Source organism: Haliaeetus leucocephalus, unplaced genomic scaffold (genome assembly GCF_000737465.1).
Source record: "Haliaeetus leucocephalus isolate CR32 unplaced genomic scaffold, Haliaeetus_leucocephalus-4.0 Scaffold1000, whole genome shotgun sequence".
Lineage (NCBI taxonomy): Eukaryota > Metazoa > Chordata > Aves > Accipitriformes > Accipitridae > Haliaeetus > Haliaeetus leucocephalus.
The window spans coordinates 3,859,943-3,875,938 of record NW_010973436.1 but is presented as its reverse complement, the minus strand read 5'-3'; positions in this window follow the sequence as shown (position 1 = coordinate 3,875,938).

The following is a 15,996-nucleotide window of genomic DNA, read 5'->3' as shown; positions in this document are numbered from 1 at the left end:
GAGGTGGCGGTCGTGGGGGCGGGAGGGCAGGGCAAGGGGTCCCCGAGCGATGGAACCCCCCCCTCCAGATCCCGGATCGGCCCAGGTGCCCTTTGCCGCCCCGGGGATGCCGATGTCGGGGCCCCTCCGGCTGCTCCCGGAGCCCCGGCGGCCTGCGGGAAGCCAGCCCGGTCCCGCTGCCCGCCGCAGCCCAGCTTCCCCGGCCTGCTGCAGGGAACCCCGGAGCGCCGGTACCGGCAGGGTCAGGTTTCCAACCCTCCCCGCCAGCGGGTGAGTTCACGGGCCACATCCACTAACGAACACGACGCCTCGGGAAGGTGAAGCAAAGGCTCGTCCCCACCAAGGCACTGGCAAGTCGCCGAAACCGCAACAGACTGAAGGAACAGTGCAGCCGATGGGAGCTGGTGCGAGGGGAAGGGTGCCCCCGACAGCCCCGGCGTCCCGCACGCTTCTGCTGGGGCATCGGCCCAGCACGGGCATGGGGTGCTGGATCGGCACTGGGGCATCCTCGACAGCGGTGGAGCGGCATTTCTGCTGACCTGGAGTGACACAGATCAGTCACCCAGCGCAGTCAGCAACAGTGACCCATCCCTGATGTCTGCGCCTTCCTCCCCTCCTGGCTTCAGTACAGGATGGAGTCCGGCCCCCTACACAGAGGGGATCCTCTCCCCAGCAGGTTTCCACCACCAAATTTCCTTCCCCAAGACATATCACAGATCCTTGTTCCCTGGACAAGGCCAAATCCTTTCCAGAGACCCCTGAAGTGTGCAAGGAGAACTTGCCATCACCTGTACTGTCCCAGGCAGGTGAGGGAGATGAGGGGGAACACAACAATAACCGCTTTCATCTCACTGCCTGAGGAGCATTTGAGGTGAGGAGCAAGGGCAGACACCCCAGGACCCAGTGCCTCCCTCCAGCCTGGCTTTTGGCTGGAGGAAGAGTGGGATCCAGGAGGAGGTGGCTGCAACGCAGAGGACGTGTCCGATCATGGAGCAGGGAGAGCAAGCCAAGGCAAGCGTGGAGCAGAACCAAGCGTCCTCGGTTGCCTCCATCCAGCCTAGCAGGAGGGGAGAGGAGAATCGGTGCAAGCGGTGCAAGGCCCTGATGCTTTGTGAGATGCAAGCAGCACCTTAAAGCCACTACAAAACAGGGAGCTGCACCAGCTGGCCCAGCTGCCAGCCACGCTGCCCAGGATAAAGGCACTCGCCCAGCTTCTGCTGAAACTGGCCCGAAGCTAAAGCAACAGTAGGAGGCCAAGCTCTTTTCTTGCCTTTGCTTTGATCAACCATGAGAGAGTTAGTATCAAAACAGGACAGGATTTCTGAATGAATATTCCTTGGCAGAGAACCAGGATTGTTTCTAGCCATTGTCTCACAGCCCCAGATGCCTCCCTTGGCATGCACCGGGGGAGGATCTGAAGCCACAGCTCTGATGTGATCCCCAGCAAAAACGCGTTCTCCTCCTATGGCTGGGGCCTCATTTGGCATCTCCACAAGCAGTGGGTGCAGCTGGAGAAAACCGAGGCAGGGAATTAGATCATCTGGGTTTGCCTCTGCCCGAGGAGCAGCCCCACAGAGGCTGAGCCATCACTGGTTCCCACAGTGCCGCTCCCGTCGCTGGCACAGCGCTTTCGCCGCGGTGCTCCCTGATAAGGAGGAGCGTGCGCCTGCCGGCACACAGCCTGCCAGCAGGGCTCCACCTTATCACGGCTCTTATCGAACCGCTCCGGATCCTGTCCCACTTGGGCATTGCTCTTGGCAAGGGGTAGCGAGAGCACTGCCCTGCCTGTCCCCCTCAAAAGAGGGCAGTTTGTGTGGCTTTCCAGCACCTCTTTATACAGCAGGTCTCAAAACTCGCAATTATTTCCCTTGACTCAAGGGTATAATAGGATTTTTTGAGTCCTTTTGCTTCCAGAGTCTGCAGCTCATTTTATTCGCGCCTCTGCCATTCCCACGTGCACACACTATACATGGGATTTCACACCTTCTGAAGCACGAGATGATGGCTGTGTAGCAATGCATAACCAACAAGCCAGAGCAAAGAGTAAGAAAATAGCTTTTGAAATCATAGAAGAGGTGGATATAACAGATACTGCCCAAGCAGAGGCTTGTATTGACCCCATTTTGTGTTCTGCATAGCTAAAAAGAAGGCGCTTTGGGCAGCAGGCACAGGGTCAAGCTAGCAAGAAGATAGAGCCAAGGGGTCCCCGAGTCCTCCCCTCCCCGCTCCATCTGCCACTCCATTCATCCGCAGAGCACAAGGAATCAAGCAAATCTCTTGCTATAAAACAGATTTGCCTTTGTAAGCTTTCAAATAAACCCAAGGATTAAAGTCTAAGGACTTTTTTTAAGTCAGCAACACACATGAAAGAGCACATGGGTGCATGTGAAACCCAGAGCACAGCACAATGTAAGGGGAGGGTATACTGTAGCAGCAGCCAGAGGCCCCTGGAAGAGGCTGCATAAACACACAGCCCGAGCCTGTCCACACACAGCTTCATTACTTTAAACACACCTGTATTGTCAGCCAGCAGACACGCTCACAGCGCGTGGGTACAGTCATAATCAGCAGAAAATTAGGAAGCAAGCAAAACCATCCTGGTAGAAGACCTTTATACAAATATATCAGTAAAAGCCAAAGCAAAAATAAACCCTCAACTTTTCTACTGTAGTAAAGCACAGGAGGTCTGAGCAGAGCTTGAAATCTAACCAGACAAGCTGAGAGCAGGGAAAAGGGCTTGTTTCTCCCATCCAACAGAAGGGTCACATTAAAAAGTACTTGGATGGTATCATCCAGTCCTGAGTCACTGGACAATAATTGTAGCAAGAGGTCTTCTGTCCTCCAGCCTGCCAAGAATAGCAAGTGCAGGTTTATTTGCCATTAGGGCTAACAGTGTTCGTTAAGTGCTGATGATGATCTAACCTTGGCAAGCAGGTTCCCCTGGTCCCCCCTGCTCTGCAAGTGGATGAAGTGGTGGCCCCATTCTCCAAATTCAGATCTTCCACTTATTCTTAACCATCGTCTTTCTACAGGCTCCGTTTGCACAGCTTAGGGTCTTTGTCTTGTGTGTGTTCATATGGTCGGACACAGGCCCTGGTCTCCAAAATCAGATTGTCTTTGTTAAGCCCTTCCAATAAGAGATTTCCTGTGGAGCTCAAGGACCTCTAAGCGGGTTATGTGCCCATAATTTCTGGCCCTGTTGCAAGAAGACTGCAGTCTTAAAGACAGGGCATAAGACTTAATACATGCTTTTAAATTGCTTTGAGGAGTTACAGAGTAAACAAACAATTAGAAAATAAAATTCATTTTAAAAAGAGAAGTTAGAGCTGGTTTTAATGCTGTTCTGGCTAGATTAGTTTCCGCCCTGTGTTTAGCTGGAAATGGCTGAGAGCATTTAGATTTCAATTAAAAAAAAAAAAAAAAACAACAGTAAACTTCTCCATAGCAATTGGCCAGACTAGATTTGTAACTGGTTTGACAGGAATTAGAAGTTCAGATAGGCTTTCAAACACTCTGGCCTTGTTTATCCAAATGAGGCTCAAAACCAGTTGAGCTGGAAATTTTACAATAAAAGGGGAACACTTGGCTTTCAATCAAGGGTTAAAAATCAGCATGGACAGACCAAGCTGCTCACACGGACTTAAGGCTTTTCAAGAGTCAGCAACTCACAGTGTTTTATGTACACCTAAAAGGCAACTGTTCCCACGCTACACTTTTACTTGTTATGTTTTTTGGGGGGTGACGACACCTTTTTTAGTCTGCTGGGCTGAAGTTCATAAGGCATGAGACACAAAAAACAACTTCAAGCTGTCCTCAAATACCATTAGAGTCAGATGCCAGTCAAACAGCGACAGTGTGAATCTGCACCCCCTGTTATCAGCAGGAAAATAGTTACGCAGAATTAACATTCAAATCCTCCTGATTAGACGTGTCCCGTGGATTGCTAGATTAGCTGTCACTTCTCCCAGCTAGGTCCCTCCCAATTACCCTAGCATTTGAGAAAGATTTTAAGGTTATCTATGTAGATTTGGGAAGCCAAGGGCTGGCTTTCTTACATTAAGAAAAAAAACTGAAAAAAATCCCTGGGAACAGTTCTGAACTGTAAAAATAATAGATGTATTGGCCCGGTTCAAATCTCATTAGCTGGCTCTGCCGGAGAAGGCACAGACAATTGTGACGGTAGTGCCAGCAGCCACCTGGTTGCTAACACCAGTTAAGCACAATCACTGGGAATTTAAGGGGAAAAAAGCCCAGGGGTAAGCTGGACTAGGATGTTTAATCACAGCTATAATTGGTAACCTGGGTCTGACCCCAGAAACAGGCCTAGCAGGCAGGGTAAACAATAAAGCAAGAGTCTTAAGCCCAGCCTACACTTAGAGCTAATAAGTTCTTTCAAAACACACAGTTGTGAAATAAGACTGTGACTGAATCGTGTGAAATGCAACTGGGGAGGGGAGAGGGAGTACATGGACAGAAAACAAAGCCTTTTTAACCTGTTAGCTGCTAGATCAGACCATGTTTTACAGCACGTATTGATTCCCGGCAGTCTAGACCAGTCAGGGCAAGCACCTAGCATCTTCTAGGCGGGCCAAGCTCCCAGAAGCTTATCATCCTGCATGACTCCATGGCGCTGGGCTTTGCTAAGCACCTCGCCACCTATTTTGGTGCCTGAATGTCTTTTGTCAGCTTGGTCCTTTGTTCTGCCTGTGTCGCCTGTAACCTGACTCCCCACGCCAGCTCCGAGTGCCTTGGGATTTGTGGACAGGACATGTCAGGACACATTTTGGGCATGTCTGGGCAGTTTCATTTCTAGACTGTCAGGGACCTTTAAATATTCCCCTCTGCTTCTGAGCAGATTTGTATGTGGACTGAGAGCTGGATGCTTTTCCCCCCAGCATTTGAACATGGTAGCTTTTGTAGCCCAAGCCCAGGGCTTCAGCAAGGGACCATGTAGTTCCTAGGAGCCATCTTTCACATAACAACCTCCCCCTGATCCACTTTCCTTACTGCATGCCATGTTTCCTCATGGAAAACAACCTATTTGACCCACTGTGAATGTCACATCTGTTCAGAAGTATTTTAGGAAGCAAACATTGCTGTACTCAAGGGAGTTGCAAGCAGAAAGAATTGCTTTTTCTTCAAACTCCTTAGGCCTTTGGACCTAGTTTTCCAATGGTGCTGAGCACTCGTTGGGTCCAGCTGCCTTCAGTGGACTCCGGGGTTTTCTCCTTGGCCTTACTAGCTTCTTGCTGAACCCATGTTGACAGTATCTTGTGTAAGAAGACATTTGTTTAAAGCTCAATATTATCACCCAGAGACGAAGCCTCAGACTACATACAGTTCCTCATGAAGCTGCCTCGTTGGGGAAGGTGTGTAGATGACCTCACACTGATTTCAGAGATGGTTTCCTGTTCTTTGCATTTGGTTATTGTTTTTTCCACATCCTCTTTGCAGGATGCAACTGCTCTGCCTACCTCTGTTCCTGTCGAACAAAGCTTGAGAGGGTAGAAAGGGGACAATAGAAAAGGTCCAGGGGAGCGCTCACCAAGGCAGCAGACCCAGAGCAGCGTGGGGATTGGAGGTGTTTGCACAGTCAGGTCCAGAGAAAGTTGCCAGCTGTAAAGCCTGGAACAGGCTTGTTAGTTTATAAGATAAAAAGAGTCCAGAGCCCTGTCTTTATCTCAGAAATGGAGCAAGGAGCAGCAGGACTCTGGGAGGAAGGGTCCAGTGCCCCTGGACAGCCCTTGTCCTGCTCCACCCCTTCTGGCCTTCACCAGCCCTTGGTGATAACATCTTCCCCCAGTCCTTGCCTCCAGCACAAGGTAAACAGCACGTGTGAGACACAGCTGTGCGCAGAGGCAAATTGCCCCTTGGTAATTCTTCCTTATCACAGCACCCTGGGGTGTGTCTGCCTACCCGGACTCTGCTCTCTTCCCCTCTAGAAAGTCCCAGAATAAATACTGGCTCCAGTCAAAACATGACTTCCCTCTCCACAGTTGGGAACAGGTAAACCCACCACTAACTCTGGTGGCAAACCCTCCAATAACACAGGACACCAGACCCAAATCCTCCTCAGCACCACAAAGACACACATGAACAACCACATGAGCTGAGGAGTTAAGGTCTAACATGGGAGAGAGAGACAACCAGCACGGCAGGAAACTGAGCCTAAGAGATGCTGTGTCTTGTTCCAAGCCACAAAGCAGAGGCAAGATACAGGGCCCTTCCCATGAGCTGCACTGTGCCGGTGCTGTAGCCTGGTGGGGTAAGGGGCCAGCATTCCTCCCCCCAGCCAGCGCTTTTCAGGCAAACCTCTCTCCTTGGGTCTCTCTCACACCTTTCCTTCTAAGGGAGGCTGGAGCGTTATATATAGGGATTTCACACTTTGCTGACATGCAGCCATGCTACGAAAAAGGGATTCTTCTTTTCTTAGAAATGAGAAGTTAAAAAAAAACCCCTCTGGCTGAAACCACAAGACAGGATTTTTTAGGTGGTGAGAATGTGACTCGTCTGCCAAACTCCAGCTCAGTCAGAGAGCAACGCTGTGACGAGCTGCCAAAGCAGTACATTGCCAAAATCTGCATTTATTGCTTATAAACTATTAATGCAGGGTAACATGTGTTGCAGCACCGCAGCTACCCCAATCATAGGCAAAAAAATAAGGGCAAGAGCACCAAAGGCACTATTGCTGTAGCAGCTGGTAGGTGAATTTATTGACCCTGTTCAGAGCTGCCTGACATCTCGGTACTGAGTGGGGATCTCTGCTGGCCTTGAATGGGCTTTTTGAAAGCCTGTGAAGAGCAGTTTATTCACCTACACTGTGGAGAAAAGCAGGAGACGGTTACAGGTTAAAGCGACTTCTATTGCAGCATCACAGACCTGAGCTACCACCACAGCATCCTTTGCTTGAGGGTTCTATAGGGCATACAGAGCCAAACAGAAAATGGGATCTTTCTGGGAAGTTCTGTGTTTTCCCACAAGGCTGAAGAGATCAAGCCAGTCCCATACAGACTTCAAAGACCCAGTGTAGCAGGTGCTGCTTAACAAAAGAGAGGACAAATAGCTCTAGGACTTCCAGATTTTGGCCTACTCTCATTTATGGCAAGCTGACCTGGTTAGGGCTAACTCCAGAATCTCATTACTGTCACAGGCTATGGATCTGGCCATATGGATCTGGCTTCCCCTCCTCTCCCTCCCCACCAGACCTTGGTCCGCAGCTCAACTCCACAGTACGGATTATGTCAGGCATAATCTATAGCTGCTATACTGACAGAGCTCTGCCCGATCCATCCCTCTTCTTGTGGCCTCTATATGCCCAGACTGCAAATCTACAGGGGGACATTTGTCTTATAGCCAGTGAGAGCTGCAGTGTGTGGATGGTCCAGGCTCCAGCGTGGGAGAGAAGGGACACTGGGAGAAGGTCCTTGGGGTTCTTCTCAGGCTACACCCACAAATATGAAAGAAGCCATTGCTTCCCAGAGCCCAGCAAGCCTCCCAACCCCTGCAAACATCAATTAGCACACAAAGACGGCCCAGATAAAGCTGGGCAACACCCTACAAGAGCTTAGATCTGGGTGGTGCCCTTTCCCAAGAGGCAGGCTGATCCCTGCTTGGAGAGATACCTTCTGGGTAGCAGGTGGACTCTGCAGGACTGCTCTAGGCTGTTCCCAAGGATTCCTCACCCTCCCTGGTAAAGCCAGCTAATTGGTTTTTGGTGGGGTGCTGCACCTGGGCAGGGGGAGGCAGGAGCAGGGTGTACCAGATGCATCCACCCTTCAGTGCTTTGCAAGCCTCCTTGCTGTCTGCAATTTCACATGTGACAAGCACACTCTAACCAGAGCATAGCTCCTTTGTAGCTAACACGAAAGGCCAGTTGACCATCAGAGCAAAGACAGACTTAGTATCACCATTCACACACTTTCTTGCTGTCTTGCAGACACCAGCAGAGGAAGTAGATGTGGTTTTCTTCACTCTGCCTGTTGCAGAAGTCCCACAGAAAGTTCTGTTATTCAAGAAAGTCAGGGAGGCCGGAGCCAAACAGGTATCTGGCTTCAGAGCTGGAACTCACCCTGCACTGCCAGGGTGTCTGCAACCAGGGAGGGCGGGAGGGAGTTGGTTAGTTATTAAAGTACGGGTCATTTACTCAAAAATCTGGGTTTAGGCATGGCTTTGGATTGCACATGAGTTCATCTGGGTTTGGATCCCAAATTTCAGGTTAGAGCCACATCTATTACTCACAGAAGCAGCACATAAGCTCTCTCTTCATATTTCTGCATTTCAGCAACAATCAAGGCTTTAGCAGAGTCTCTGGGGGCATTTTTCCACTCATATGTAGAGGAATTAAGAGAGTCATGATTTTATCTGTGTACATTTGAGGAGAGGAGGGGGGGGCTGGATTCCTGAGCCATTTTCAGGTCAGACCTTGGTGCCTGTCCAAGGCCTTGATCTATTGCTCAATTTCTGCTCAGGACTTTGGTCTCGCTTTACAAAAACCCAGGACCTTCATGTAGAAGCTAGGTTTGGAATGAAACACGCACGTTTAAACCTGCTTAAGCTAAACATAACTTCAATATCTTGGAAATAGTGTCCAGGAGGCTGCCCTGAGGTATGCCATGGATGTGATGGTCAAAGACCTGGCCCCAAGGACTCTGCTAGAGCATAGATGATCCTGAGAGAGCAGCCACCCTGGCCTTGGCTGCTTCAGTCCACCCCTGCTGACCAGTGCTCCCCAGAGCTCCTTGGAGTGATTGTCCTCCACATGCTCATCACCAGCTCACACTATAATTAATGCTTTTGGGAGCCCAGTTATACCCCAGCCCTGCCCCACCCCACCCACCAGTAATGGCAGGGACAGTCCCACTCCCACCCCAGACAGCTATGTCCCTGTCTCCCACAGGGAGATCAGCAAAGCCATCTGGGATCTCTTAGCACCTCTGGAATTTGAGCAGGCACCAAAAAATAAACATGGTGGCTAAGACATGCCAAGAATGACAACTGGAAATCCAGAGCACGGACACTTCCCCACGAGGTGACAGAAGAAAAGGCTGTGCAAAGGAAACACTGAAAAACTGTGATAGCCACAGTGCGTGGGAGGACGGAGAGTGGGGTGAGCTGTGTCACAAGGGGAATAGCTACTCAGTTGTAAAAGAAACAACATGCAGCTCATTCGCTGGCATACATCCCCCGTTGGGCACAGTAGCCCCAAGGAAGACCTGCCGTCAGAGCAGGACTCTCAAGAGAGGCTTTGGCAGCACGGCTTTGCAGCCACATTCCTTAGAAAACAAAAGGAGGCTTGGAAAAACAATAACAATAACCCACTTTCCCCTTCCTGTACTAAGCCTTAGCTGAGGCCACGCTAAGTGAATTATACACAGGGCTCTGTCAGGAGACCTTCCTCATATCTGGGAAAGCGCAACCCAATATGCCAGCAGCTGAGACATCAGCACAGGCCACGGAAGGAGGCAGAGGTGGCAGGCAGGGATCAGAGCCCCTCTGTTAGAGCAGGATGCATCCTGCTGATTCCCTTCACAGCCAGCATCATTCTGCCTGGGCACTGTGGGCTCAGCAACTCACTCCCACCTACACAGGATATCCCAAGGCCTAAAAGACTGAAGTATCATTAATATAGCTATCCCCCCAAATTAGCCCACAAAGTAGGGTGCTATTTCTTCTCCCCTATTTCCCAGAAGGTAAACTGAGTCACAGGAAAGCAGAATGGCATGCCTGGGGCAGGCCAGCAGTTTGTGATGGAGCCAGGAATTGAACAGAGATGTCCCCCCAAAACTCCTAACCACCATGTCATACATCTTTTGTCTGCAGCATCCCCAGCAGCTCTGGTACCAGATGAGCGTGGTCTGCTGCGCCAGAGCCACGCAGAGGCACAGCAGCTCTGCAGCTAAGATCTTCTGCCTACATTCTAGCTGTCTGCTCACCCGGACCAGACTCAGATCTGGATGTGAAATCTTGTTGGGTAACCCAAGATTTGAAAGTTAATATTCATGGTTAAAGAGCTGCCCAAAACACTGTCTTAGATCACCAGCATTTGGGAAATCTGGATCTCAGCATTGAAGATGTTATGGCAGTGTAAAACAAGAGTTATAGCTCCCATGCTTCTGCGACCTCCAGTATGGGACTCTGTGGACATCTATCAAGGTTTTTCACCCTGATGCAGCCTGTTGGAGGCTCACAGAGTTCAAAAGCTAACTACATCCCTGCTACCCATCTCAAGGTGTGAAGCCAGGTTGAAATCCCTTACTGTCCAGCTCTGCTGTGTGTGCTTAGGATCGCATTCCTCCCAGCTGGCCTGAAAAGCAGCTGAACAAGCACGATAGGGTTGATCCTGCTGCTGGCACCCACCCGTTCTGTATTTGCAAAAGCAACTAACTTTTTCTCAGTATGTGCCTCTATTTCCTGATGCACATGGAGGCTCACTTCCCATTATAAAAGCACCTGGAGACTTATGAACCTGAAAAGGTGCATTTCTAATGAGAGAAAGGAGCTGGGAACATAGCTGTGAGGCAACCCCCTGCTAGAAAGAGGATGAAAGCTGTGAAGGTCTCCCCACAGAAAACACTGCGCAAGAGGGGAAGGGAGGGGAAAATCGCCTTCCAGTTTCCCTGTAGCAAGAAGTCGTATGAAAACACAAGGCCCAGGACCGTTTTCTTATGGTCCCTGCGGAGGGGCTGTTCTCAACCTGGATCACAGACGTTTGGTACAGAATTGGCCCAGTGGAGCAGGAAAACATTCCCATGTGACCCATTAGTCCTGGCTGACAGGGTTGCAGGGATCTCCACTCCCTCCTGTGCCTGCAGCTCTCACCATGATAACCATTTCAGATTTGCCTCAGATACATGCCCTTGAAATCTGCGGAGGCTGGAAGAGTAAACAGAGCTTAAAAGGGTCTCAAATTCCTGCCTTCCACTCCCTCATTCTCAAGAGTACTCCTGAGTAAAGCAGCTTTTGCAGAGAGCAGGCAACTGAAGGCCCTTTTCACCATACAAAGCAGCTAATAATAACTCATGCACCCTTCACCCTGCCTGCTCCAGAGCCCAGGAGGGCCCTTGCTTGGCAACTGTACACATTTGTCTGCCATAAATGGCTGTTTTCCCTCTTTCTAGCAAGGCCACATTGTGCTCTAACTGTTCTGTTCCGCCATTAGAAATTCCAGCTCAAAGTTGCCAGTGCTTGAGATCTCGTCACAAGTCTTCTCATGTTTGAAGCTTTTCTTTCCCTCCTGCAAGGGGTGAGCTTTTAATTAAAGAAAGGTTATTGCTAAGATGACTGAAAACATGAACTGGCTCTGCAGATCCATATTAAGGTCTGAAACACAGGAGTCAGCTAAAAGAAGCAGAGAAAAAGAATAAAGAATAAAATAAAATTTCAGTTTTGGATGTTGATGTGTGTTTTGGGGCAGGGAGAGGGTAGAAGACCAAGACCCACTGTGATTTTAAACATCTTAGAAGCTACCAAAATCATTAAATTCAGTGGCTTTTCTGGAGCTCCCTTGGATGGACACTAGCACAGCAGAACACAAGGCCTGGTGAGCCAGAGGGACCAGGGTGTTGTAGCACCACAGGTTGATATTCAGCCTTTCCTCACACTCAGCTGTATCCCAGGGCTGGTTCACAGAGCTCTTTCAACTTTATTTTAAGAAAGGGAGGGCCTGAGCTCTGTGCAGACTGGAACATATGTATTAGAAAACATCCCAGATGTACATATATGTGCTGCTGGCAAGCTAGAGGAGGATCTGGTCCACCCAAAGAGCAAACAGGTGCCCTGTGGGCAGCTCTCTTGACTCCAAGACAAGATCTTTAGTGCTCAGGACGCCCCCTTCTCCAAGCACAGACAGCACACAGCAAGAAGGGCTCTTCCTGGCTAGTGCAGGTGGGCAATGACGCAATTCTTTCCAACCTACCACTTCCTACAGCCTCTGGATCTTAACGCTGTTCTTCCTAGTGCTCAGGTGACTCTCTGCCTTCTGTATCAGGATTGGTACTGACGTTCAGTTATCATAGCCAGATACTGGCTCATATTTCTCTGGACGAGGACTGAGTGACTCCAGATTTAGAGCTGAGATGCAGATTAGGATATGGCTTGCCTCAGGAATTGTACTGCTTGAGCAGAGGTCAATCTTCAGGCAGGGAAGGGACAAGATGGATTTCACGAACCAGGTAAAAGGGTAGAAGAAAGCAGAGATCTGCCTTTTGTCTCAAAAGAACAGGATCTAAAAAAGAAACCTTATGGTATTTGCAGGAGAACTGACATATCCTTCCACTACAAACAAAACACTTCAAGGAAGTTTTTTCATGTCAGCACCATTTTGTTGGTAAGATTTCTCAGAACCAGGCTGGAATTTCTCATCAAAAAGCAAGAGACGAAGACAGCAAGCAACTGAGCCTCTGCCTAGAGCAACCCACGCTTCCCCTGTGGAGTGACAGCTCTCAAAGTTAAGCCCTTCTTCTGGTGGGTCACATCTGAATCTGGGTCACTCACATCCAGAGTCTCAGTTTCAGTCTGCTTCAGAACAGAAACAAGATACGAAACTCCTTTTTTGCAAGAAGGAAGAACTAAAAGAGGCTAATTCTCCAGCCAGCTGTTTCTCAGCAGGAGCAGAACAATAATGTCCACTTCAAAGATGTCACCTAAGACACACCTAAGATGAGTGCTTTAGAGACATGTGAGCAGGTAAATCATTTGAAGGGCCACCTTGGGCCCTGTAAGTGCCCCTGGGTATGCTAAAAATTGGCCACAATTACTCTGTGGGGTGCTTACCTTACATAATTGTCTTAATTATATGGGGCTGCCTAATTACACTTTATGCAGCTTTAACTATGCAAAGAAAGGCATCACACATGGGATAGAAAAGATTCTGACCACGTCTTGACCAACATGAGAAAAACAGAAGTATTCCTGATGGACCCACTTTGCGTCTTGCTCTATGACCCTGCTGAACAGGTTTCCACCGCTGCTCGATAAGATTAGAGACCTGGGTGTGACCCTCACTTATGGCAACACGCTCCTTAAACCAGGCCGGAGCACTGGGAGGCCCTGGGGTCAGGCTGGGTTGGGGGGTAAAGGGACTTTCCAGCTAAACAGCCTATCCCACAATGGCAGCACTGTAATTGTCCTTCATTTTGGGCTGTTTATGCAAGGGTAGAAAGCTGTTCTCAGATTAACTATCTCCTCCTCAAAGCTCTGTAACCTTGGTAGCCTGATTTTTTTATTTTTTTTTTAAACTACGCCACGTAGGCTCAGAACAGGGCTGTCTTATCTCACAACCACCCACATGAAAGGAGGAACTTTGCAGTGTACAGCCATGTCAGAGCTGCAGGGAAGGCAGAGAAAGCAAAGCCTTGCTAGGCAGGTAGGACGTGTGTGTGGGGAAAGGTGCCTTGCTATGGATTTTGCGTCTAGCTTGGGGTTTTCCCAGAAGCTGAGGAGCTGTCAGGTGGGGATTTGACTTAAGCCTATCTTAAAGACTTCTTGTAAACTGTCCAAATTTTCAAGTATGCCCGCATACATATAACCTACTCTGAATAACACGCTACTTTAAGCATGCTCTGATCCAGGGCTGTTTTGTCCCCCCTTTTCCAGGCACTTGAAAGCCCGCAGACTGAAGCTGGAGGTATAGAGTGGTTCTGCTTTGCTACTCTAGTTCTCTTTCTCCACAAACACAGCCTTTTTGAACCCCCAAAAATGCCCCAGTTCAGGTGCTGCCTCAGGACATGAAACTGCTAAGTTTTGTGGAAGGCAAATGATCGTTTCCATTTCAAAAAGCACAGCAATACAGCTGCATTAGAAAAGTTGGAATGGGCAAGTGCTGTCAGAGAAGAAAATCTAAATATAACTCTGGAAAAGCATTCCACTCAAATTAATTATCAGCAGTAAAATAACGTTTTTAAAAGAGAAAGGAAAATATTGTGCTGAGCTGAGAAAAAGAGGGAGGTCTGCCAGTCCTGGAGTGTGTTTATCCTGGGTATTGTTTAAGCTCTTAGTGCTAAATTACTGACAGAGCCCAGCTGTTCCTGAATCTCAGCCCTCCTCTCTGCTCAGGCCAATAGACTTTGCTCTAGTCTGCACCCAAAAAAGGACTGCATTTCCCTTCCCGGCCGTGCCTGACGTGGCCTGCTCTGCAGACGTCAGCAGGATCAGCTCCTCAGCAGGAAGCTGGCAAGAGCTTCTTAAAAACATGTGACGTAGGAGACAGCCACACAGCACAGTTAAACCCTCCACACGGAGGGCAGAGCTGAGTGGGGATGTGGAGCACAGCCACGCTTCCAAAGAAGGAAGGCCAGCATGCTGCTTCCCTTGGTAACAAAAGCATGGTAACAGCCTCCAGAGCCTGCTGTGTCGCTGCCAGGAGTGCCAGGGTTTGTGGTATTGTGGTGGGCACCGGCAGATTTTAAAGTTTTTATAGAGATTGGCATGACAACAAAGGGCTCTCAGTGAGAAGCATATTCAGGGTGCCTGGATGCTTGAAAGTGACTGCAACCAGCCTGTAAGTGAGGAAGGAAAGGAAGAGAGGTACAGAGACCATCTTGGGTCTGCACAGAGAGGTGGCTATGTCCCAGCTACAGATGGGACAAGGGTGTGTTCCTTTCCCTGAGGGTAAAATAAAGGGTCAGCAAATCGAAGGGAAGCCCCTTCACACCCCCTCTCACCGGGTCTGATCAATGAGGAGCAATGATTGCTATTTCAAGAGACTACTACACAGACTCTTCTACCTCCATTTCCTCCTCTACTCCTCAAACAAACCTGGCAGCTTTTCAAGGCTCTCTCTGCCCCACTTCAGGCCCAGGAGAGTCCCCATGGTGAAAGACATGAATACAAGATTAAACTCAGGACAATGCCCTTACTCCAACTTCCCCACTCCCACGCCCCACTGAACAGGCTAGCCAGCATGCAAGTGCTGAGCAGAAATGTATTCACACGCTAGAAACCTAGTGCTTCCCTCCCTGCAGCATGTCCCTGAGTGAAGTAAGTAATTGGTAGTTTCTTTGATGAATTTCACTTTTACTGCTTTCAAGTTAGCCACAGTCCTCAGCCTACCTGGGTTTTCTCTCATGTCTGCAATATTCGGAATTATTTGCTGAATCTGCTCGGAGTGACACCAGCCAGCACAGACTGGGGCTTGTGAAATTCAAGCTGTCTTTAGATATGGCTGGGCAGACAGCAGGCTGCACTAGGTGTTTCAGTTCCTGGACTGAAGTACAACTCCTATGTTGTAAGCAAAAGTTGAGAGCATACCAAGCTGGAAGCAATGCATCCTGATGAAGCACCCAGTCTCCTGTCCCCAGGACATACAGATTCTCCCATGACCTGATGAAAGCAACGCTACAAACCACACCAGATCTCTGCTTCTCAGCACCACACTCCAAACAGCAGAGCACCGGCGCAAAGTAGGCAGCTTTGCACAGCAAAGCTAGCAGCTCAGCCACATCGCCTTGCAATTGAAGCTCAAGCTCCGAGCAGTGAGATAATATCAGGCTGACGGCCTACTCCATCAGAGGGAAAAAGTTACTAACACAAATGTATGATTGGAGAGATCTTGACTGGTCTGCACTGGGGAGAGGACCCTCCTGTGGCCATTAGCTAACAGAAGTAGGTGCTTTTTCAAGGGTGCTGGTGTAGGCCTGTGAGTTTACTACACCAGCATCTTGGACCCCACCTGGAGGTGGAGAGCTGGCCATCCCTCTCTCCCGAGCTAGCACCAAATTAACTTTATACAAGCAGCAACTTGCCAGCCAGCAAGGTACCTGCGCTGCCGGTTCGGACCCAGGCTTAAGACCACATGTGCATGCCCTCGATGTGTATACCCTCGATGTGTACACCCTTGATGTGCGTACATCCTCGATATTCATGCCCTCGATATGCCTGCCCTGGATGTGCACGCCCTGGATGTTCATGCCCTCGATTTTGCGTCAGGCCAGCTGGCAGCAAGGATCACTTTGCAGAGCACGGATCTGATTGCAGGCCCAGCGGGGCCGCATGGCGGGG